Source organism: Peromyscus maniculatus, chromosome 15, assembly GCF_049852395.1.
Source record: "Peromyscus maniculatus bairdii isolate BWxNUB_F1_BW_parent chromosome 15, HU_Pman_BW_mat_3.1, whole genome shotgun sequence".
Taxonomy (NCBI): Eukaryota; Metazoa; Chordata; class Mammalia; order Rodentia; family Cricetidae; genus Peromyscus; species Peromyscus maniculatus.
The window spans coordinates 25,942,878-25,969,255 of NC_134866.1; positions in this window are offsets into that span (position 1 = coordinate 25,942,878).

The window sequence follows — 26,378 nt, forward strand, 5'->3', positions numbered from 1 at the left end:
CATCGCCTGCTCTTATATAATATAGTTTGCATATGCTGCCTGTAGTAGAATTAGGTTGGGAGTCTTTTACTTTATTTTGACTTTCTGGGACAGGGCTTCACTGTGTAGACCTGATTGTCCTGGAACTCACTCTGTAGACCAGGTTGGCCCTGAACTCAGAGATCCATTTGCCTCTCTGCCTCTGCCTCCCAAGTGATGGGTTTAAAGGTACAAACCACCATTCCCTACATGCTGGGAGTACTGTAATCAGAGGAGAAAGATGATTTCAGTTTGGGGGAGAGTACCAAAGGGAGACCCAGGAGCCAAGAGTGACTGTCAGTGGAGAACAGGCAGTAGTACAGAGTGACAGGGAGTCTTGGATCTCTTCCTTTCTTAAGAACAGCCATTCTGGCCACAACCTGCACACTCCAGGTAGTTTATTGGTCCCTATCAGTGGAACAAGTGACACTCTGAATATCACTCTAAATCTAATACATTTCCTGAAGTCTGAGAGTAAGAACTCTTCCGGGTGACCTTGCCTTTTCCCTGAGCCCAAGTCTTTAGGCTTCTCAACAGCCCTTCCCGAGTGCCTCATTTTTTTTTATCTGCATCAACATCTATTGATCTGTTCAAAATTGAATTGCTCTCCTGAGTATAACTGTTCAAGCCTTGCGACCAGGGAGACAATTGTCTAGCTATGGCCGGCTTCTGCCACTCTGCCTACTCTGGTATCTCTGTTGTAGACCACGTTGTAGACCACAGTGCTATGGGGACTGCGAGGCAAACTGTGTTCTTCTGAACCAGACAACTGCAAACCTGGGCACAGGATGTGGACATGCCCCAGTGCAAAATGGGATCAGGTGGCATTCGCTCCCTCTGCAGCTCCTGAGCACAAGTTAGGACAAAGCACTCTCTTCTCTCTTCTGCTTGGTTCATTCTAGCTTTTTACTGCAGTGTCCACACAAACTCAAACACACGGAGAGTTGTTTATCCTAAAAACTAGTCTTTACATGCTGTGTAGTGATGAACTACACATTTAACTTCATTTCTCCTAATAGACTTCGGTGTTTTTTTTCTTATTGATGCACAGCATACACATTACAAATTACAGAGAGAGACAGAAACTATGTAAAGGTCATTTCAAAATAGTACTAGTCACAGAACAACCATGGTTTGCGTTTTAGTCCATCATCTTGCTAGTCTGTTCTAAATAAGTTGCTTTTAGTAAAATAGTAGTTTTAATATAAATAATAAATGCTATATAAAATATAAATAATAAAATGACGCTTTGTCACTAAAAACTTATCATTATATCAATAAGTATGCATGCCTTCTTGTGGCTAAATCCTAGACCCCTTTATAAATGTATATAAATGATTTAGCTATCCTTGGGCTATGAATAGTTAGCTATTCTTTTGTCACTCTTTTCTATTATAAATAACACTGCAATGTTTATCTCCATGTGATTTATGTGTTTATTGAACTATATCCTGAGGAGAATTTCCTAAAATTAAAAGTTTGGTATACGAACCAAATAACATTCCAGAAAAAAATGAAATTTTGACTCTGACTAGAGTAATATGAAACAGAAATTCACCCCCTACCCATTTTTGCCTACCTTGATATTGTTAATTGTTACAGGTGTACTCATCACATTTTAAGAATGAAAATTAGATCAAAAGATTTTTGTGTTTCTGGAATCTATTTTTCACCTTTTCTCTGTATTTTTTCTTCACATACTAAAAATTATAGTTTATTTATTCCACGTGTTTTACAGGTATTTTTTCCTGGTGATTGTCTATTAATTGTCATGGAAAAAACATTCTTAATTTTTATGTACGTTATGATATTCCTGCCTTTAATGAAGAACATACTTATAAATGCTCTACGTTGATCAAAATTATAAAAATATTCTATATTTTCTGCTCACCGTTTCAATTCTCTTATTATAAGATTCAATGTCTTTGGAACTCATCTATGACATAATTTCTCATCTACTATTAAAATTTATCCACTATTAAAATGACATAATTCATACTTATGCAGATCAACAGCAAAAAGTCCTAGTCCACTGTGTTAATCTGTGTATTCCTCTACAGTTTCAACTACTACAGCATCCTACTATGGTTTAATTCCAGAAAGCATTCCTCTCTAACTTTTTTTCCCTTCCTTTCTTTTTTATGGATTTCTCATACATTTCCTCATCCAAGTGGATTTTAGAATCATTTACAACTTTTTAAAAAATTCAATGGTTTCTGGATAAAAAGAAGCCAGTAAAGTAGAAATCAGATTGAATTGTCTGAAAGAAAAGAGACAGATTTTGACAGAATTGAAAGAGCCAAAACCTGCACTTGAGGGCTGATTCCCAGCTAAGGCTGCAAATTTGCCAAGGTTTTAAGCAGCTTAGAACTGCAGATCCTTTTCTGAAAATGGAGCTAATAAAACTCACATCTCCATGCCCTTTGTCCATCTACCATTGGGGCTACATTCCTAAATGTGGAGACTTCCTTATGCAAAATTCTTCTCAGAGGCACAGCGCTTGGGTGAAGAGCTTATGGGACCACGTTCTCACTACAACTTCCCTTTGGAGCAATGCTCAGCGGAGTCCTAGATTTTACCAGTCACAGGTACAGCACAGGCCATGGTTTTGAATCAACAGGCAGTAAAACATGAAGAGAGAGATTCCTACAGAAGGAACTGGGGAAGCAACCTCTGTAAGTTGCTTGGAGTTGAAGGAGCACCACATCCTCATTACAAACCCAGAGGAGCCCTGAAACCTCCCTATTCTCACTTACCACCTGTAGATACCTTAGTATTGAGTGACAGTGCTCCTGGGGAGATGTGAAGAAATGTCTCCTCACCTCAGACAAGGAGCCAACAATAGACCAAAGCAAAAGCAACAAACACCAAAGTCAAACTTGGTGAATCAGAGTTTCGTTGCTGTTCCTTACAAAAACATGGGTGAGGGGTTATGAGAACAGAAACGAATCAAAAACTCCTATGGCCCCCAAAGCCCACCCCAGCAATGATGACAGACGACAAAGCTGGAACCACGAAGCTCATTGTACAACTTGCAGGAAGTTCAACAGGTCAGGGAGCATCTCTTCCTAGTAGGTCACTGCGCTGAGTCTTTTCCATGCATTATGGAAATGAGATAAAGAATGCATTCTTACCTATTTTTTTTTCTTACCTGATCCCTCCTTTTCTGCCCTGATCTGTCCACTCAAAAGTCAATGTACAGTGGACTGTGCCAAGGAGCTTGCTTTTTTCCAGCTACTGGTCCCGTTTGGCCAATAGAAAACCACAGCACAAAATGTCACGGAGGAAGGAGATGTAAGGGAAAGCACATGCTTTCTTCCCTCTGCATCTTTGAGGGGATTGCTCTGCTTCACTGATTGCTCTTCAGTCAGTTCAAGTTTCTCACAGTCAACTTCTCGCTTCGAGTTCCCTTTGCCCTGCAGGCCTAAAAGACATAAGAACATCTCACACAAACCTGAAAGGGGGGGTGGATTTTCTATCTTTTGCATGCTTTCTGTTTCTTGCTGAATCTCAGGATGTAGGTGAAAACTTTAGTATGATGCCTGACTTATAAGAGGGCTCCAAAACATTAGCATTTCTACAGGGGAAGATATGGAATGCACTTCTGTTTTCCATGTCCTGATGATGAAGTGATACAAGAGGTCATAAAGGAGATACAAAAGGGAGACAGAAGGGACAGGAGTTCAAACTCATCCTGAGCCACATAGCAAGTTCCAGGCCATCGATCTGGTCTCAAAACAAATAAAAAGGAGAAGGGTTAATTTTATCTACACCTATAGTCCTTTTTCAAACAAATAAAACTGGAGTATTCTTTCCAAGTCACAGAGAAGATCCTAGGATACAAATTTGCACCGTTGAGCATTTTTGATGAACACTCACACTAGTGTTTCTAGAAGCCTACTCCTCTCTAGGCACACCCCAGGTGTAACAGTGTGCATGCACACGTGCGCACGCACACACACACACACACACACACACACACACACCACAGATTCTAGCACCACTTTTACACACTGCCACTGCTTCTCTGCTTCATTTAACCCTCAAATTTAATCAACATTGTTCCTAAGGCACCAAGATCCGTATCCCTGTTCCACTAGCCTGTGCTAAAGTCTAGTTTTGAATGGATCGCAGCATCCCTTCAAACTGTGTGCAAACTGTTGTAGACTCTTTAGAACACAAAACTTTCCTTCAAGTGTTCTCCCCATATTCATATAATAAATGATCATTAATGCTTTTCAACTGTCCGGTTTTTGTATCAATATATGAGTGTGAAGTACAATTAGCTATTGAAATAAAATTGGTAATGAATGCTAATTACTTCCTTCTATGGGCTTGGGGGTAATGTATTCCAAGTCTTTTCTCATTACTTTGAGACATTGAGAGGTGGCTCTATAGCGATCTACAGATATTCTGAAAAGTACTTAAAAGCGTCAGACATTAGCTGGAGCTCTGTATAATTGGATCTGCTCTGCACCCCTTGCATATAAGTTTTCTTGATGTGGAGCCCTGAATGCATAAAGAAGAGAGAATGTGCAGAGAAGAGCAGCTTCAATCCGCTTTGCTGTCATTTGGATCTTTTGAGTTCTGAATTCTTTTGGCAGCTCTAATATAACAGAAGAGCTTTTCCTTCAGTGACTATAAAACCCCCATTTGGAATGTTTTCCTCACACTTTTATGTGAACATTGCCAGTGGCTACTTTTCTCAAAATTAATTCTCACCCTCCATAATGATTTGCAGAAGTTTACTGAAGTGCTGATAGTAAATATGAAGAACTGTAAACCAGATCTGTGCCACAGAAGAATGGATCTTTGCTCTCTGTGTGCACCCAAATGCTAAAAAGTCATATAGGAGTGGTTTTGTTAGACACCAAAATGAATTTTGAGGAATGAAAGACGCCACTCCTTATCATTCACCCTCTATGATGATTTGCAGAAGTTTACTGAAGTGCTCGCAGTAAATACGAAGAACTGTAAAACAGATCTTTGCCACAGAAGAACAGATCTTTGCTTTCTGTGAGCACCCAAATGTTCAAAAATCACACAGGAGCGGTTTTGTTAGCACTAAATGAATTTTGAAAAATGAAAGACGTCACTCACTCCTTAGCATTTACTACATTTACTGTGTGTTGTTATTAGTAATTCTAATTATCACCATAAAAGCAAAAAAAAATCCAATGACTCTGTAAGACAGAATATTCCAGATAGGGGAATACAGAGAAAAATAAAACTGTTTTCCTGTGAGTGACATTCCACACATGGAGTAGCCCTGCCAATGAGCTGATCTCGCCCTCAAAAGTCTCCTGAATTCTGTTTACCTCCCTCATCTGGAAAATGAATGCTAACTGAACTTATTCCAAAGGTCCCTCCTAGCATCAGGAGCTCTTGCTTGTTTTATATTTTTCCTAAAAGCAACCAGCAAACTGCATCAGTGGAGAACCCTACTAGATGAAATTTAATCCTTCCTCTTCTTTAGCAGTACAGACTTGTAAATATACTTTATTTGAGGATTTACAAACTTTGAAGATAATAATAACAAGGATTATAGTTGAAAATCCTCATCAGAAATTGAAGTTTGCACCAATTCATGATTTGCTTCTATGCCTGAAGGATCTCTTATGGAATGAACAGAGAGGAGGCATTTCTTACTTGATAGTAGCTCTTGTAGCCATGTACAAGCTCTAACAGGGGTGGCCTAGAAAAAGCTCACCTCTTTTTACATTCTTCCCTGACTCTAGGATATGAAAGGTAGGTTCTCATCGCCTCCATTTGAGGCTATAGAATTCCCATGGTTCTGCAGTGACCATGAAGGGGAAGAGGGCGTGGTGCCAGCACCCCCACCAGGGCCCCACTTCTCATTATCAGACTCTAGAATGCTCTGGGCTGTGGGAGAGAAACTAGAGAGAACAGAATGTGTGCCCAGACTGCAGTCTGGGACACCAGCACCATCAGCCATTCACTCAGGTCTTAAGGATTGCCGGACAATGAAGAGAGTGATGTGGACTTGGATTCTGTTCTGTTCTTGTCCGTTTATTTCTGATGATCCTAGGAATGAGTAGGTTGAATACAGGAAGGTCAGCCAACGCCATGACAGGGTGAGAGAGGTGAGAGAGCTGATCTTTCAGCTTACAGCCCTAACTAACAGGGGAAAACAGAAACCCAAATCGCTGGGAACTGGTTTACAAGGAATGACCCAAACAGTTTGCAATGAATGAATACCCATTATAGACTAATATACAGATGTTTTCGTTTCTTTCATTTCCAATTACTACTATAGATAAAATTCTCTGAATGAATCCATCAGTTCATTAATCTGCCTTTTTGGAACCAAAACACAGAAAAGGTGAATACTTGCTCTCTCTCTCTCTCTCTCTCTCTCTCTCTCTCTCTCTCTCTCTCTCTCTCTCTCTTTCTCTCTCTCTGTGTGTCTCTCTCTATCTCTGTCTCTCTCTGTCTCTGTCTCTCTCTATCTCTGTGTCTCACATATACACACACACTCTTTCTGTCTCTGTTTCTCTCTGTGTGTCTCTCTCTATCTCTGTCTCTTTGTCTCTGTTTCCTCTCTTCTGTCTCTTCTCTCTCCTATCCCCTCTCCCTCCTCCCTTTCTCTCTTCCCTCTCTCTCCTCCCCTCTCTCCTCCCTCTCCTTCTCTCTCCCTTTGGTCCCTGAAAACAGACAATGTTGCTGGCAACAGTAACAAAGGCAAGGCGAGGGAAATCTAGTCCAGGATAAATTGGTTGTGCTGAAACATTCGGAATTAAGCATGATAACCAATTACAGGAATACCTGGGGTAGTTCAGTGATTCGCTCTCCCACATCAGAGGTCTCCTAATCAATTTGAACTAACCAGACACTGCTAGAGAAAATAAGCAAAATCACAGCGTTTGCTAATGAGTCTCAAAAATGGATGTCACTGCATGAAAATGTTCATTGTCAGGACAAAGACTGTTTTCACAATCTTGTGGGTCATTTTCATTTGCATTTGATTGGAGAAAAGGCTTTTGTTCTTTTCTCCCTTCTCACATCCTTTACAACACTACTGATTTTTTCTTTCTGATGATTTAGTACTTTTACATCACTGTATTGTATCAAGTGCTAAAAATACACCAAAATAAAACCTTTTGTGCTGAAGTAGCTAGTATCCACTTCAATTATTACTTAATTTCACTGTGTTGAATGGGTTTCCTGGAATTTAAAATGTGCAGGTGTATGGCACCTAGAGAAATGGTTTCACGGAAGCTTTGGTTATGAATCTGGAAAGCAACGTGAAAGCCAGTGGATCATGTTCAACTTTCATTTGAACATCCCTCAGCCTTGAAGCCCAGCAACAATCTCCACAGAGATTTGAGCTACACCAGGCAAGCATTTTGTAGTCCACCAGTTGGCAAAAATAATAATAATAATCATAATAATAATCATAATAATAATACATATATATCTATACATACATACATACCATAATCCTTCCAAAATAGGCAATAGCACATCACAAGCTTGCTGTATTCCTGCCAGTTTTCACAAAAGGACACAGGAGAAGGACCATATACCACCTGAACAAGGAGACAGCGTGACACGTCTTCATTTTCTGAGAATCACATCGAGTAAGACATCTGCAGCTTTGTGTTGGCATCCCTAGATCTTGTGACACACTGAGTCCTCCGGTATCTTCCCACCGTAAATCTCTAAGTTTGTAGTAAGTATTCTTTCTGAAATTGAATCATAAGAAACTCAGTCTGCCTTCCCCATCTTTCTTTCAATTCTGTCCAGGTCCCTTCTAATATTGCACACTCAGCTACCCCTCTTCTCTCTCCTCTGTTCCCTGTTCTCACACTTTTCTTTGCTCTTAGCTGTTCTAGCCCTTCCATTGGGTTTGCAAAGCCGGCCCAGCTGGACCTGTTTTATCTCCTCACATCTCTCTCAGGACTGAGAAAACATGCATGCCAACATGCACACAGCTGGGCCATTTGCTCAGCACTCGTCACTAGACCTTCTCTGTCATCTCTCTTACCAGAAGAAACGTGGCTTCTACAAATAAACGCTTCACTCTGCAAGGCACATGGCTTGTGTATTTACCTCCTGAATGTTTTATTGATGGTTTTTTTTTTTGAATGCAAGAAATTTTTGTCTCAAATTGTTATCCCAATTCTTTCTTACTGTTTATAACTTGATGCAGTACTCAAACTTTATTGAGTTAGTTGGGAAACTATTTTCCACATTTCATTCTTGGCCAATGCAAAAACACCGTGTCTTTTCTAAGAGTTCTTTGCAAATTTCTTGGACCCAAGCCTTAAAACGATTTGGTTCCTATATAGACAGTGCCTGACTTACGATAACTCAACTGATGATTTTTGCAACTTATGATCATACAAGTGTGATATGCATTCAATAGCAATCGTATTTCAAACTTCAAATTTGGGTCTTTTCCCAGGCTGGTAATATGTGGTAGAGTCCTCTTTGGAGACACTTGGTAGCAGAAGTGAGCCCAGCTGTACCGGTGATCACCAAGACAAAAAACAGGCACACTGCACTATATTGTGTTGCTAACTAGAATGTTTTGTGGGTGTGTAAACATATTTTCAACTTATCAAGAGTTTGTGACGACACTATCTCAGGCTACATCAAGGAGTGTCTGTAATCACCTAGACTTCTTTTGTTTTCTAAGGGTCCCCTTTGTCCTATCCCCAATGTTTTCCGTGATAAACCAATGCACTTGCACATACACACAAGCAAAGTGAATAAACTGAGTAACAACAGATAACCTTAAAAATACCACCCGTGCTTATAATCTTATTTCTTCAGCTATTCTTGGTATCAATTTTTCTCCATCCTTCATATATGTGGTGGTTTGAATAGGAGTGGCCCCCACAGAATTGTGTGTTTGAATACTTGGCCCATAGGGAGTGGCACTATTAGGAGGTATGGCCTTGGAGTTGGTGTGGTCTTGTTGGAGGAAGTGTGTCACTAGGGGTGGGCTTAGAGGTCTCAGAAGCTCAAGCCAGGCCTAGTGGGATTATAGTCTCTTCCTGCTGCCTGCAGATCAAGATGTCGAACTCCCAGCTCCTTTTCCAGCACCATACCTGCTTGGATGCCACCATGCTTCCCACCACGATGATCATGGACTAAACTTCTGAATTGTAAGCCAGACCCAATGAAAGGTTTTCCTTTATAAGAGTTGCCATGGTCATGGTGTCACTTCACAGTGATAGAAACCCTAAGACAATGTAATCTATTCAAATGTCTCTCTGACCATGCTGGGTAAAGTTAACCTCCTTTTATTTGGTTACTGTCATTTCCTCTAATACAAACCTGGTTTCCATTCTTTTAAAAGTATTCATTTCTATATACATGTGCATGCAGTATGTGTATGTGGTGTATCCCCACATGTGAGTACACTCACCTATGCGTGCATGTGGAAGCCAGATCCTGCTCTATAACTCTCTCCTTTGTCCTCTTGAGACAGAGTCTGAACCTAGAGTTAGGTGGGTGATACACAAGCTCCCAGCCATGTTCTTGTTTCCATCTCCCATAGTGTTGGAGTTACAGGTACATGCCAACCATATTTGGTTTTTTTATGTGAGTTCTGGGCATTCAGACTTAGGTCCTTATGCTTGAACAGTAAACATTCTAACCCACTAAGCCATCACAAATTGTTTTATATTCTTAATAGCCCTTTTGAAAGTGTATAAAATCATCCTACTTATCTATTTGCATATATGTGAACTTATCACATATATGTATATATACATAAATATTTATATATGGGTAAATATGTAGGTGCACATACATAAGCACTTATAGTCAAGCGCATACGTTCATATACAGATGGTTATGTGTATGTATGTGTGTGGCTTTCTAGAAGGTAATCTCCTCTGTACAGACAGGAAAGTTAAGACCAGACAGATCCTATGCCTTTGAATCTGCTGTCTACACCACAGGCCTCGTAGCCATGACAACTAGGTAAACCTTCATTCTCCATCATGAAAGCTTTATGTTCACATAGCCTTGTGCTCCAACTGCAAACACCTCTAGAGACATGCAGCTATGGTCAATGATGGGCTACAATTTTTTGGAGTTAATGTGCAGCACTTCTCTAAGTGATGCTGAAGTGAGCCTTTGCCTTATTGAGGATTTTCCTCTTCTGGAATAAGTCTGTGCTACGCAGTGTTCATCTGGGAACCTGTAGCCTAAGTAGGAGAGAACCATGAAAACTTTCTCCTTTATAGTTGGTCAAAGTGTTTGTCCTTAAATTTTCTCAAAACCAATGTTAGCCTAGGTAAGATTGAGACAATGTAGAACCAGATGAACTTCCTTTCCTTTTGATAGCATTTCCACTGCTAAAAACAAAACAAAACAACATATTTTCTCTGAGCTGTCTCTTAGCATATTATTCTATGCATAAATGTAAATAGAACCCTGACTCTACGTGGACTTCAGGTGGGGTTGGCAGGTGCCAAGGGGGGAGACTTTTGCCTTCTTCTTTGCCTTCTCCAAATAAATGCCAGATTGTATCAATGTGTGTGGCCACACTAAGAACTGTCTTCACTCAGTTGCCAAGCAGGAAAGTTTAGTTTTTGTTTTAAGGTAAAATTTTACATTCATCCCTATTAAATTTCATCCTGTTCAAGGAAACTTGTCAAAATGTTTCAGGATTCTGATCCTGCCATCTAATAATTTGTTCTCCATTCCAGCCTTGGGTCATTCACAAATCTGATAAATATACATTCTATGCATTCTTACCCATCATCTATATACGGATTTCACAAGATGTGCCAAAAGTAGCTCCCAGCATCAACTGTGAGAATTACTTCCAGCTGACATCTTCCCATAAATCAGCAGCCATCAAGCAGATCTGTACAAGGCACCATTTGAGGCACTGTGAGGGGTATAAATTGGTCTACTGTACACCTTCCTAATGGGTAGATTGCAAAGGATCCCAAGTAATGATATAGCTAAATATATACGCATATTTCTGAAAACATGCCTGACTATGATGTCCAATAAGAATTGAAATAGCAGAAATCATGACTTGAAACATTATCATAACAGTACAGATGAAAATAATCTGTGTTTAAGATGATAAACTGTTCATGGAGAAAAAGGAAGTCATTATATCAGTTTATCTTAACCCTATTAAATTCTCAGATAGGATTAGGATTGACTTTGATTCAACTCAACAAGCAATGTGCTTTCTTGCACAAGTGCTTCACCAGGCAATTGATAACAAAAGATAAATGCAGATTTCTTCTTCCCTTCCATCAAAGCCAGACATACACACAACATATACACTGTCGATCACAGTATCTGTACCATGTTATCCCAATAATGTACCTGCAGTTGAGGAACTTTTCCCAGAAAAAGACTGAGTCAGAAACAGGACGGGTCATTATTTGCTTAAAGAAACTGAGTTTTTTCATAAATTAGGATACTTTAACTAAAGATAATTTGGAGAACAATTTCAGATAAAAACCTGAAGCAGACAAACTGATATTGTTTCCTATGAAGTAGTAAGGATTCCTTGACCATAAAGTAGAACAATGCTTAAAAAGACTAGGAAATAGACAGAAGAAATTTTACATGCACAACAAATAAAGCAGTCATTATCATTCGTAGGGGGAATTGTGCATGAAAATGAATAACGAGGAGCCACAAAGAGAAGTCCAAATGGAAACGAGCCAGTATGCCCTTTCCTGTGTTCTGTGTCCTTCTTGGAATCCCATCCTTTCAAGAGTTTGCCCTAGGCTAATTTGTCTGGGGCAAAGTTCACTTAAGATGTTCACAAAAGAACAAAAAAATGTGGTCACCACCAGGCCGGAAGCTTCTGAATCCATCCCCTGTATCCATAAAGTGAAAAGGCTTTGGAATGTGTGTTAAGGCAAATTGTAACTTTCACTTCCTGGGGTTTGCATTCAAAGAGAGAAGAAAACAAAGGAAGGTGAGCCATAGAGACTGGCACCAAGGCTGTAACTCAACTTAAAACCCAGCAGGAAAGCATGCCATTGAGTCACCAAGGATTCCGAGACAGGCACTTCCTCATTACCCATGCCATTCTGCCTCTCACAGCTTATCCACGGCCGCTTTCTTCTGCGGCTGTCTTTGTAAAACTAGCAGGCCGAACTTGTGCAAATACAAGCACTTACGCCAGAATATTGGGGCGCTGGTCACTCTGCCACCTAAGTTCATAGCCCCATGTCTGAGCAAAGGTTAAGAAGACAACACTTTTAAGAGCTGACTCTTGTTCTTTACTTTAGTAAAGCCATTACTCATTTCAGGCAGCACTTGGAAGTTTAGCCTGATTTTTTAATGAAATAATTTGATAAGCATCATTAAGACCAAAAAAATTTAATATAATCCAATCAAATAATTCTATAGATAGCTATTAATGTCAAAACATTGCTAAATAGTTTAATACAATTAGAGGGGGGAAACAAGACAAGAAGCATACATTAATCTCTTAAACTCTTATTGAATTTTCTAAAGTGATACACAATTATTGTATTTTGAAGAAATATGTAATATTTATCCTCAAACCTATTGTTTCCTCTACACAGAACTAATCAATAATCATTTCCTTTCAACTAGATTCTCTGTTTTTCACACAATTCACAGTTCATTTTAATAGTATTATTGTAACCATATTTCACTATTGAGTTCTAGTTAAAAAAAAAAAAAGAAAGAAAAAAGGAATTTTTTAAAGAAGTGTCTACAGCTCTCAATATCCTTTAGGCCCTTACAGACCTAAGGACCCAGAGTACCCACTGAGGCTACAAAACCAAAAATTAAAATTCCTCACTTTAATAACCCATCATCTGTTAGAAAAATAAGTATAACTATTCAATATGAAAAATAGAACACTGGAATAAAGTAATTACATTGTATCAGGATCATTTTAGTAGACTTTCTTTCTTTCTTTCTTTCTTTCTTTCTTTCTTTCTTTCTTTCTTTCTTTCTGTGTGTGTGTTTCGAGACAGGGTTTCTCTGTGTAACAGTCCTGGCTGTCCTGGAACTCACTCTCTAGGCCAGACAGGCCTCAAACTCAGAGATTCACCTGGCTCTGGGACTATTTTGACATTCCAAATCTAGGCTGGTCCTTCCTAAATGGGATGCCTCCTCCCCTCTCCTGATTCCAGGCAGCTTGGTGATATACTGGGGGATTCAACTCAACTCTGGCTCAGCTGCCTAGGTTCTCTTGTTACACTGTTCTATGTGACCTAACACCACACAGATAATGACCACTGTAGCTTAATGGCCTTAGACCACAGGGATACTGGCCACAGGAGGACTCAGTGGGCTAAGGCTGGGACAAAAACAATATTCTGTCCTAAAAACTACATTTCTGGGGAAAAGGTTTGAAACTATAGGGTGCCTGAAGTAAAGTTATCACTGCTTGGAAAAAACAGAACAATTTGGTAACGATTGAGGGAGAACTATCAAGGCAACATAGAAACATGACATCTTACAAAGAAGAAGGAGTGTAGCTTGAGTTTTCCTGCCTGGACCACAGTCAGGACAAATCTCTATCACCACAAATCTCTGTCACCCGCCAGTCCCACAGCTGCTCAGGCCCAACCAAGTAAACACAGAGACTTATATTGCTTACAAACCGTATGGCCGTGGCAGGCTTCTTGCTAACTGTTCTTATATCTTAAACTAACACATTTCTAAAAATCTATACCTTGCCACGTGGCTCATGGCTTACTGGAATCTTCACATGCTGCTTGTCATGGCGACAGCTGGCAGTGTCTCCCTCTGCCTTCCTGTTCTCTCAATTCTCCTCTCTGTTAGTCCTGCCTATACTTCCTGCCTGGCCACTGGCCAATCAGTGTTATATTTATTGACCAATCAGAGCAACGGATTTGACATACAGACCATCCCACAGCAAAGGCGCTTAACATTGGACACTTCATACAAAGGCAAATGCCTCCAGTGCGTCTCTCCCCAGAGGCTGCAAGCCCTTTAATCCAAGCTGACTAGCCGAGTCTGTTACCATATGCCACATGGTTCTCTGAACAATTTGTTCACCATTACTTTTTCCAAGAAGTCCAAATGTGTGTGTATGTATATATGAAGCATCTATCTAATTATTCTTTATCAATTAGAAATCAGGAGTCAGATATCGGAGCAGTGAGAACCTGAATGATCAGAGAAGTGGAGAAGCCCCAGTTGCCTCCTTTCTCTCTTCTGTTCCTCTATCCAAAGGGGCTGAGATCCTCCTTCTATCCCACCTGACTACTTCCTGTCTCCTATCTGTCCTATCTTGCAAAATCTCTATGGTTAATTTTGGTCAGCTAATAGCTAGCTCTACCTCTGACTCAAAGCAAACTTTACTGTCAGAATTCGGTCAAAATATCACACAACATATGTATACATATATGGGGTGTGTGTGTGTGTGTGTGTGTGTGTGTGTGTGTGTGTGTGTGTGTTATTAGGTGTTGACAGATGCTCATGAATTCTGTAATCTGCCATCTGCAAATGGGATACTCCGGAAAGACAATGGTGCAGTTAGTGTAAAGATCTGACAGCTAGAGAACCAGTGATGCAGATTCCAATCCAGATCTGATGGCCTGGGAACTGGGAACACCGTGTGTAGGAGATGAGCAATGTCTTCACTCAGTCCGACGAAGAATGACTCAACACCCCTCTGCCTTTCCACTCTGTTCCCACTCTCAACAGGAACACGATGCCCTGCCACAGTGAAGAGCACTGTTTGCTTCACTTGGGCCACCACATCCTCAGAGACAACTCTCAAATAATGTTTAACCAGCTATCCTAGCATCCTGTTACTCAGTCAAGTTGAAGCCCCAGTTAACCAGCGAAGCACATCCATGGGAAGAGTGGTCAGAAGCTAAACTGCATAAAAACCAGACGCAGATATTTTTGTGAGAGAATGTTCTGGGGGTCTGTCGTATTCCTCTGTGAGTCATGTGCAGAGGCACAGAGACTTTTCTTCTTTACCATCTTTCAGACGATGTCTGTGGGGTAAGTAGCTTTGCAGAACAGCGATTATGTCTCTGTGTGCAGCAAAGTTTAATTTGTTATCCAGCACGCTGTGTTCTGATTACTTATGTCCCTACAAAAGCCATGTTGGAGTCTTAACTCCCAAGGTGATGGCATTAAGAGGTGACACCTTCAGGAGTTGGTTGGGTCATGAGAAAGAGCCCTCATGAATGGAATGAGAGCTTTCACAAGAGTAGGTCAAGGGAGATCATTTGTTCCTTCCTCCATACGAGGGCAGAATGAATGCAAGTGCCTGTGAACAGGAAGTGAACCCTCACCAGACACCAGCTTGATCTTAGCCTCCAAAATATATAATAACAAATACATTTTTGTATAATAATAACAAATATGATATAGTTAATACACAAAATACATGTCATAATTAATATATTTCTCTTTTTAATAAATACATACCTAGTCCATGAAATTCGGTTGTATCAGCCCAAATGAGCTAAAACATAATATGACAAAAATAATGTTTCCCTTGGGGCAAAGGTAGGTAGGCATGTTGCCTACCTTGTAGGTTAGAATTTTCTGAGTACTAGGTTCCTCTCCTGCAATACAAAACATTGTGAGTTGGAGGCAGAATATCATCTTATACATATCATGCTGTGGGAATTGTTGTTTGGGAAAATGGCATGAGGAAGTTATAATGTTCTAGCTACTGAATCAGAAAGTGACTCTTATTTCTGATACAGAAGTCTCATATCTTCTTCAAGCATATTTGATTTGGAGGGACCCTAACTTGTTACTTCACAAGTAGGGAACAATATCAGACTCTTCATAGTTCTTGATAAGAAGCAGTGATCATTCTAGAAGCAGTGTTGGAAAATGTAGGAGAGCAGGACAACTCAGTATGCAGAAAGATCTTCCAAAAAAATTCTCTGACCTAACTGTTGTATATCCATAAATTTGTTTGATCTCCCTAAAACAAACCTAAGAGATAATAACTACCACTCTCCTGCCCACTCAATGATTAACGAACCGGAGGAACATAACTGAAGTTGCCCAAAATCTTGTAACTATTAAGTAGAAGTGGCAAGGTATGGCTGGCATTTTGCTCAGAGATCCAAGGCTCTTACCTCAATGCTACTAAACCTTACCTTTGTTCACTGACTCGTGATGGCTTTGCCATTCCCCTGGCCTCTGTCAGGCACTGCTCCGGGGGCTACAAAATCCAGAAGTGGGACAAGTATTCGCTTGCGACCTGCTGCAGCTTATGCCCTAGCGGTTGGTGATAATGAGAAAAGTAAGCACCAATTTTTATAATTGTACATTCAATACAGTCGTCTGCAGTAGATGAACAGAGCGAGAGAGGAAAATGAGACGGCTTGAGCCTGCCCTGGACCTGGAAGGACTCTGTGATGAGGTAACATTTAAGACTTAAAAATGATTTTTAATGACTTTAAAATTTTAAAATCCTATTCCTACATGAGGACTGTTACATGAGCTATAATCATCGGCTGCTTATGAATAGGCGTTAGGAAATTCTATCTAGGCCCTCTTCTTTCTCCCTTTCTTTTGCAATGAAAATCATCTCTGAAGAAGTCCACTCATTCATGCTGTCTTTCCTGCCACACAGACAGATCCCTCGTCCACTCCTCCCCCCCCTCCAGCGACACGTACCTTGTTATATAATGTGTGCATTGTGTATTATTGTCCCCAAAGAACAATAGGGAAGCTTTGCATAAAGCCACTGCCTACGAAAGAATTTGTCTCCTTCACAGCCACAAAGAATTTGGTTTGTAAATATATAAAAACAAGCTCCACATATTCTTTTATGATACTCACTGAGGGCTGGGGGGTATGGCTGATTCTTTTGTCAAAACATAGAGGAAATGGTGAATTTTTTATGATTTTTAGTTCAGGGATCTTTAAGACAAAAATGAGAGAGACAGAAAGACATACACAGACATTGCTTGCATGTATGTACATGTTGTGTATGTACAGACACATGTACTTGTGCATGCTTGCACATGTGTGTGTCTAGATACATGTACTTGTCCATGCATGCACATGTTTACATGTGCACTGTGTGCATTTTTTGTTTTGCTCATCTTTCTGTGGTTGTGTAGTTGTGAAACCAGACAAGGAATGCTGATTTGGAGACATTTTACTTACTTGTGCTCTATCTATCTTTACAAAAACAGTTTCTCACCATCTAAGTGGACTTAAGAGAACGTTGGTTCAATGCTGGTACCGTTGTAGTAGGAGGTACTGGGAAGACCCCATGGGCATGAGGAGCAAACTGGTTCACTTAGAAAATGGTTTTGAAATAATTACATTTGTGCATAAATATAAAATGCATACAAAAGATATGAAATTATATGATCTATACTAACAAACATACCCATAGGGCTGTATTATGTACATGTATACAGACAGTCTCCAGCTTAAAGAGATTCACGTTACAAGTTTTCACCATGGTATATAGAAATGATGCACATTGATGGGAATCCATAGACCAAATTTTGACTTCTGTTCACTTATTGCATTGGCATATGGGGCCCAATGCCTTTCCTTGGTTGTAACAGCAAGTCATGGGTGACAGATTACCAGGGCAAATAATAAATGCTCTGCAGCACACTGCTGGTAACCGATGGTGTCTCATAGGCTACATGGATTTAATGCATCTATATGTGTGGGGTTCTCCACTTGTGATAAACTTTTGAGAATGCAGCCTGATTAAGTCTGGGAGCATCTGCAAATGTACGTAGTCACACACTGCAAAATGACGGGGATATGTCCTTGAGAAATGCATTGTTAGGCAATTTCACTGTTGTACAAACACTATTGAATATACTCAGTGAACGTGACTGTGACTGCACTAGGTGATATATTGTTAGGGGGCACTGTCACCTGTGCAGCTAGCTCATCATTGACAGAAGTGTCACTAGGTAGCACATGACTGTTCAGGTGATGATTGAACGAGTGTGGTTTCCCTTTGCCAGTGGAGAAACATAGGATCATCACGCACACTGGCTTGAAGTTTCTATTGAAAACCTTAACTCTTAAGAGAGAATTTTTTAAAGTAATAGACCCGGGTTGGGACAGTCAGTGGGGTTCAGGACATACCATCCCTTCCACGGCACCTCAGCATTTGAGAACACAGCAGAAACAGAAAGGCCCCTGGCCATCCACTCCTCCCCCCTGAAACAGGGCAGGAGAATCTCCAACCTGTCTCTAAAGTTGGGCTAAGACCATCACTTGAGTTGTATCCATCCCACACACAGTTGAGAGCACTACTGTGTATTCTCCAGAGAACAATTTATACAAACAGGACTAATTTTGTTCCTCTAGCTTCACAGCATCAGGACCATCTTTTATCTTCTAATCACACTTCAGCATGACTGTCCATAAAAATATAATTTTTCCTGTTCCTTTGGGTCTTTACTTCCAGAGGCTTCTGTGCTATATAAAACTTACATTAAACAAACGTGCATGCTTTTTTTTTTTATTAACATGCCTGTTGTTCCAGGATTTTCAGTTGTGAACCTAGTAATGGGAGAGAAATCATTTATTCCCTAAAAAGTTTCAGATTTACAAAAATATTGAACCGAAAAATACAGTTCCTGTATGAGTTTCTCCTCCCAAATGCCAATGTTTTCCCTTATTATTAATCCCTTGCGTTGGTATAGTACATTTGTATAACTGATGAGCCAATTTTGACATATAATTATGTCAATTGAAATTCAAAGCATACATTAGGACTCTGTGTCATATGTTCTATGGACTGTGCCAAATGCTGACCCAGTCACGTGGCTACGGTCGCAGTGATACGGAACACCTCACTGCCCTTAATCCCTTGCATTATCATCCATCTACCATCTTGTTCTGCTGCCTCCCGGCCTCTGGAAGCTATTTAACCCTCGCTGTCTACACTTGGGCCTTTCTCAGGGTGGCACACAGGTGGTGTCATACAGCACTGTAATGGGTGGTTTTGGTGTCAACTTGCCATAAATCAGAAACCCGTGAGCAAAGCGCCTCAACTGAAGGATTATCCCGATTGCTTTAACTGCTGTGGGAAGACCCACTTCAAGTGTCAAGTCAGGTGGGGGGTGGGGGGCATGGCAAATAGCCTTTCCTTCCCTCTTGCCTCCTAGTCACTGGATCCTAGTGGATCTCCCCTGTTGATGCTGATGCCAATTCCTTTGCAGATGTTAGAACCGGCATATCCAGGCTTCCGTCCTGGAGGACCCTCTTCACTGACAAAACAACCATCCAGGTGTCAGCCTCTCCAGGGTGAGACAGTCACTGTGGGATGCTCTGACGACGAAGGCATCAGCCTAAACAACTGAACAATAACCAGGTTCTCGGGTGTGAGAAAACTGTTATTATTTAATCAAAGTTGAATGAATTATATAGATCATTCATTGCATATTAATATAGAATTTATTATGTTATATAATTTGCTAAATTGGCTTCCTATTGATCTGCTTCTCTACAGAATACAGGCTTGTAGCCTTTTCAGACTGACTGCTTTCCCACAGAAACATGCACTTCAGATTCCTGTAGGTATTCTCCTGGCTTGATAGGGCAATTCTATCACTAAGTAATATTCACTGTGTGAGCATACCAAATTCATCCATTCACCTACGGAAGAACATCACAGCTGCTTACAAATTGTAGACATTATGAATAAAGCTTCACAAGAGAGATTTTTAAAAATCCATCTCTACATCTCCCTTTCAAAGGAGCCTAAGTTTCCAGAAAAATGCTTTCCAAAAAAATTTGAACCATCATAAAGAAAAAGAAACCAGTGGCTTTGCTTTCCGAGAACACACACACACAGGGAATTGTCTGGGGTGAGTTCCTGACCCCCATCCACACATGCATGACCAGCTCTACACCACTAGTTCAAGAACCACCTTTGCCTGGTGAGTGTCTGATCCCCATCCTTTATTATGCCATCACCACACTTGTAGACCATTGCAAAAAGCCAGGTCAAATGCAGAGAATAACTGACCACGGGGTGCTGGGTCCCAGTTGATACATCGACAACCCAACCCCTATACCTAAGGCTCGGGAAACATCTAGGGGGAAATGTAGAGACTAGTAGAGCCTGAGGATGGTTTTCTAAATATGACAGGGAAACTACACCCAGGAAATCTCACAGTATGGTCACCTAAACAATGGTGACACCAGTTGGCACGCCAACATGAAAGGGGAACATCTCACAGAGCCTCCAACCCTAGATGAAAATCTGTAGGCCAAAGAATAATTTCTGAGAGGACACCCAGTCTTCTTCAGAGGGGAGCTCCCTGATAGGTTATCCAATCCCAAACACATACTAAATGAACTCAGCAGGCTGTATTTACAAATTTATGTGTATATTTGAAACAAGAATAACTGAAGAATAAGAGGCTATAAACAAAGAAGTGAAGGGTTATGGGTGAAGCTGAAGGGAGGAGGAAATGCTAAAAATATAGTATTCATATGAAATTTTCAAAAATTAAAAAAAAGTTTAATTATGAGAAAGTTGACTATTTATTTATATTTAAATATTATTAGATTGCCCCAGGCAACTAATTTCCTTTTTTCTCATGAAATTTATAATGATGCTTCATAAACTCTAATGACATTCTGTATTTACACACGTTCATGTCATATATATGTAATATATATATTATATATATATAATTTTACTATAAACGCAAAGTTTTCTGTTTGTAAGAAGAGAAAGGTATTTTTCTCTAACATTCTACCTGTTTTTGTTTGTTTGTTTTTGGGTGGGGGAGAATAATAAAATCTATTTGATTTTGCATAATTTGCCATTTTTTTCACAACTTATGTCAATATCTAAAATTGGAATTCAAGCTAACAACTGTGGATAATTAAATTTTCACTTAAACCCATTGATATCCTCAATTTTTGTCGCTCAAAGAAGTTCAAACGAAGGTCTCATTATCTGTTATTGATAGCTGTCAATAAGATAACATAATTTTATCTTGTAAAGTCTTCTATTGACTTTTAACCCAGTATCAGCGGCATTCGAAGCAAAAGCACTAAGCGAAGCTGACAGGTCATGGCCTGCCCAATGAACACAAAGATAAAGTGAGAGAAACATGAGCAGGACTGCGGCTGGCACACACGTGCATGGTGTCTTGACTACACCAGGCACAGGGCAGCTTCGCTGCTTCTAACTGGATGCCTCATCAAACACCCGAAGCCTTTAAACTTCCACCGTGTTATGCAAGCCCGGGTCCCAGGCTAGCCCTGCGGACTAGAGAGCATTCTCCAGGCTCCCGCAATAACAAGTTGCTAGGCTCAGCCCCCCTCGCCACCATGCCTTTCTGCACATGTGTCCTCTGAGCCCGGATCCAAATGCCTCCGAAAACTTTAGGTCACACTGCTTCCAGCTTAACGTCCAGGTAATTTTATTTTATTGATTTTTTTTTTTTTTTGAGACATGTGTAACAGTCCTGGCTGTCCTGGAACTCACTTTGTAAAGGAGGCTGGCTTCAAATTCACAGAGATTCACCTGCCTCTGCCTCCCAAGCGCTGGGATTAAAGGTGTGTGCCAGCATCACCCTCCTTGTCTGAGTGATTTTATTAATAAATCACATAGAAATCATCTTTGTACCAAGTCCACCCAGTGGTATCACTTGATTATTATTCCAATAATTCTGAGCCTTTGTCCCCTCTTGATTTCAGAACCAAAAATTTGTCACTGTCCTACTTCCACAGCTAGTCAAAGACTTTCCTGCCTAGAGCCTGAATGACTGGTTCTAAATCTCATGAATTTACTCCTGAGTGTGCCTTTAGTAGCTAATTTTCATCCCCCTGTATAAAATTCTTACACAAATATCTATCGAGGGGAATGTCTTTTGAAATATGCCTTGATTTTTTTTAACCTTAGAATTTTTACTTTTTAATCTGCATATTCCATTCTACCTTAAAATTTTGTAATTTATACTGTGTGTATGTGTGTGTGTGTGTGTGTGTGAGAGAGAGAGAGAGAGAGAGAGAGAGAGAGAGAGAGAGAGAGAGAGAGAGAGAGACATAGTAATGGAAGTCAGAAGACGTCTTACAGAAGACAGTTCTCTCCTTCCACCAGGTGAGTCCCATAGACCAAACTCAGGTGGTTAGATCTGAGAGCAAGTACCTTTGTGTGCTAAGACATTGCTTGGCCCTTGTTAATTTTTTGAAGATAGTTTTGTAAATGTATACGTGTGTGTGTGTGTGTGTGTGTGTGTGTGTGTGTGTGTGCGCGCGCGCGCGCACGCGCGCGCGTACCCATGGAATAACAGGCGTCTGATATGGGTGCTGTATGCAGAACCCAGGTCCTCTAGGAGATCAATAAGCATGCCTAACCACTGAGCCATATCTCAAGCTCTGCTCCCTTGGTAGCTTTTTATGCCTATTTGTCTCTTCTTAAGGGACATATCAAATCTATTAGTGCCACAGGAATCATTTCCCTTGTGATTTCTCCTTAAACAATAAGTGAGTTTTTTAAAGACTCGTCTTGGCACAGGTAGATGCTGCCTCTACCCCTGCAGGATACATAGGAAAGTCACCAGAGTGTAGAGAAGGGCAACACAATGTTTCATTTTGTTTTATAAAGCTCAGGAGGTGCTAATGAATTAAAACATTCAATAACTTCGAGTAACAGATCGGTGAGTCGAAAGCAACGCTCGGAGAAATGGATTTTCATAATTTCTTCTCTCTGAAGTTTTATTACAAGCTTAGTCTTGGGTAAACATCATGTTCGCTCACCATCACTAATCCCTTAAATTAAGATTTTACTTAGGATTTCCTCGTATAAGAACAAAAGTGTCTCTCGGAAGAAATGACAACAGAGAACTGTGATATAAACAAAAGAGGAATTTACACACTCTGCCAAGGAAACATCTCCCACGTGACAGACACGTTGATGCCATAACCATAGATTAAGCTGCCAGTTATGATACTACTATTGTTGGAATAGGGAAGTATGGTAGGTGATTTCTGCACAAAAACAAGGGACAAAGCCGTTCCGAAAGCCAATGACTGAGAAAATGTTCTGGGAAAACAGAAGGAAGAACTGGAGTACTTTGAGGAAACAGGTTCCAAAGCGATTTTGTACTTTGGAAACAAACCCCTTACCCAGGAAATCAAAAGACAAATGTTCGTGCTGCATCATAAAAACGGTAAGCAGGAAGGAGAAGTTTTGCATTTTAGTAATTAAAAGTTTTTCTACGATGCTTCATTTTGCTATTTCTTTTTTTTTGGGGGGGGGGGGTGCAGAAATTCTCTCCTCGATTCAAATGCCAGTTTACAACATAAACTACAAACATTATTTACAGGAGAAACTTGAATGTTTAAAAGTTTTTTTTAAAAAAAATAGAAGGATATTCTTTGTATTTAAAACCTTGGCAAATTTTTCACATACTGAGTGCAAAAAATCCTACAGTTTTCCAGGTTCTCTCAGCCCACAGTCACATCACAGACTTGATATTTACTGAGGGTTATTTTATGGTCAGCACTATGTGTTAACAAGAGAAGGAGTCAGAAGCACAGAGGTCTGAAATTAGGCCTTAGTGATAGGAATGCAAAAATTGTCCCAGAAGACACTGAATGGTCCCACTCTTCCCAAGCTTCTCACCATGGGGCTTCCTGCACAGTGTCATGGCGCTGGAAGGCTCCTGACACCTGGGTCACAGCAAGCAGGCTGTGACCCCACTGGCCAGTCCTCCCTCATCAGACAACTGGTCAACGGCGAGACAAAAACAATCCATCCTTGAAACAGCATCACTTTTAAAAGGGAAAGACTTGCCCTTGGAACAAGTTTCATCTCCCAGCTATTTTTAACCAATTGTTAAAAGATTTTTGTCAAGATTTTTCTGACTGTAAACAGACAGATACTCACACAAACATTAAAGAACTACAGCACATTACACTTTTCCCACTCTAAATAGCACACCGATACCTATGCAAGTCATGACACGTGACTCCGAGTGCAGGGTTGTGTCTCTGTTGCTATGATAAATGCCATGACCAAAAGCAATGTAGGCAAGGACAGGGAATAGGAAGGTCGTTTTCCTGCCACAGACCATCGCACAGGCACAGAGCATTTCCAGTTTTCTTTGTATTGTCCCAGTCTGATAGTCAAAAGAGAGTACGCGGGTCTTTATCTCCATTCCTTTAATTAATATTTAGACTGAGCAATGCTTTCTGTTTATCAGTCATTGGTAGTTTGTTAGCTAGAGTGTCTGTTTGTATTATTTGTTCACTTTTCTGAGTGATTAAAGAATTTAGTGCATTGGAGAAGCTCAAATATTAGAAATACTTGCCACACAAACATAATATATGGTACAAGTATCTTCACATTAGCTGTCTGTATTTCGCATAGTATCTGCAGTCTTACAATTTAGAACCTTAATGTACTCAGTCTGCCTGTGGGTCTTTCTGTATAGGTTCAGACTGATCTTTCTCAGGAATACCACGGCAAGCTTATGTACACTTTCATCAGATATCTTATAGATTTCATATTTAGAATGTTTTGTGTGTGTGTATGTATGTATGAATGACGAATGTTTGTGTGGATGAAGTGTGTGTGTGTGTGTGTGTGTGTGTGTGTGTGTGTGCACATGTGTTTATTATACATATATGTGGGATGGGTGTATGTCTATATGAGTTCACATAGAAGCCAGGGGAATATTTCAGGTGTCTTCCCGTACCCCTCTTTGCTAACTACTTTGGGGATACAGTGTGAAGGAATAGCCTAATTTCATGTTCTTCTTTAAATACCCCATTGTCCAAATAATGTCAATGATTTGAAATATGCTGCTCAAAAATGTTAAGTCCCTTATGCTGGCATGCATTCTGTCTGGTTAAGGAGCACTGACTACCTAGCTTTCTTCCAGACCATTATTCTTTCTTTCTTACTCATTTGTGTTGTTGTTGTTGTTTACATCCCGACCACAGTTTTCGCTCCCTCCTCTCCTCCCAGTTCCTCCCTGCTCCCCACTTCTCCTCCTCTGTTTCTCTTCAGAAAAGGGCAGGCCTCCCATGGGTATTAACCAGCATGGCATATCAGGTGGCAGTGAGACTAGGCACCTCCTCTCCTGTTAAGGCTGGAGGTAAGAGGAAAGGGTCCCAGAAGCAGGTAACAGAGTCAGTCCCACAAGAAGACCAAGCTACACAACTGTAACATACATGCACAAGGCCTAGGTCAGTCCAATGCACAAGGCCTAGGTCAGTCCAATGCACAAGGCGTAGGTCAGTCCAATGCACAAGGCCTAGGTCAGTCCAATGCACAAGGCCTAGGTCAATCCAATGCACAAGGCCTAGGTCAGTCCAATGCACAAGGCCTAGGTCAGTCCAATGCACAAGGCCTAGGTCAATCCAATGCACAAGGCGTAGGTCAGTCCAATGCATGTTCCCTGGTTGTCGGTTCAGTCTCTGTGAGTCCCTGTGAGCCCGGGTTAGTTGATTCTGTGGGTTTTCCTGTGGTGTCCTCGACCTCTCAGGCTCCCACAACCCTTCCTCCCCCTCTTCCACAGGATTCCCTGAGATCTGCCTAATGTTTGGCTGTGGGTCTCTGCATCTGTTTCTGTCTGTTGCTGGGTGAAGCCCAGCCCATAATTCTTTTCATTTCTTTTCTTTTTTTCTGGTTTTTCAAGACAAGGTTTCTCTGTATAACATTCCTGGTTGTCCTGGAACTCACTTTTTTAGACCAGGATGGCCTCAGACTCAGAGATCCACCTGCCACTGCCTCTTGAGTACTGGGATTAAAGGCGTGTGCCACCACGGTCTAGTTCAGCCCACTATGCTTAATACAGAAAATCTCTGGTCTCTTTCACTATTGTTGTGCATACCTACTTTATTAATAAGTATGTTTTCCGTATGTATTTCAATATAAACATTCTGAGCCGGGCAGTAGTGGCACACACCTTTAATCCCAGCACTCAGGAGGCAGAGCCAGGCGGATCTCTGTGAGTTCGAGGCCAGCCTGGGCTACCAAGTGAGTTCCAGGAAAAGGCTCAAAGCTACACAGAGAAACCCTGTCTCGGAAAGAAAAAAAAAAAAAACATTCTAAATATGAGCATCTTCATTCTTCCCACCTAGGTAAGAATTTTGTCAAAATTCTTTCTAGATAGTCTCTACAAATGACAAAAATGTTTGCAGTGTGTGTGTGTGTGTGTGTGTGTGTGTGTGTGTGTGTGTGTGTGTGTGTTGTGTGTGTGTATAAATGTCCATGTGCATGTATGCATAGGCCAGAGAACAATCTCAAGTTTCCTTCCACTTTTCTTTTGAGACAAGGTGTGTCACTGGCCTGGAAATGCCCAATAGGCTAGACTAGCTGGCCAGTGGATTCCAGGAATCTGCCAGTCTCTGCCTCCTACCTCACCACTGTTGGACTTACATGCACAACCCACCATCCC